Raw genomic sequence first — 323 nt, 5'->3', positions numbered from 1 at the left:
GTCTGTGCCTGGAATGGATTGTCCATTCCTGCCTGCAGTCCCAGGGTGGCTTGGATTGGAAGCGACCTTCAGGCTCATCCAGTTCCAACCTGATGTCACGCGTGGGGACACCTTCCACCAAAACTCTCCTGGTTTGTTGTGTCCCTCATGGAGTGTCCTCAGGGACACTGAGCAGTGTCATTTTCATGGGACTGAGGGACAGAAGGTGGAACAAATAGGGATCAGAGGCAGGTGGAAGGATTGACACTGCTGTCACCTTCTCACAGCACCATCACTGCTGCCCTTGGGGGGCACCTGGTGCCCTAGGCACCCACGTGGCACGG

Source organism: Acanthisitta chloris, unplaced genomic scaffold (assembly GCF_000695815.1).
Source record: "Acanthisitta chloris isolate BGI_N310 unplaced genomic scaffold, ASM69581v1 scaffold10808, whole genome shotgun sequence".
NCBI lineage: Eukaryota > Metazoa > Chordata > Aves > Passeriformes > Acanthisittidae > Acanthisitta > Acanthisitta chloris.
The sequence above is the reverse complement of the archived record's forward strand: the minus strand, read 5'-3'. Positions refer to the sequence as shown.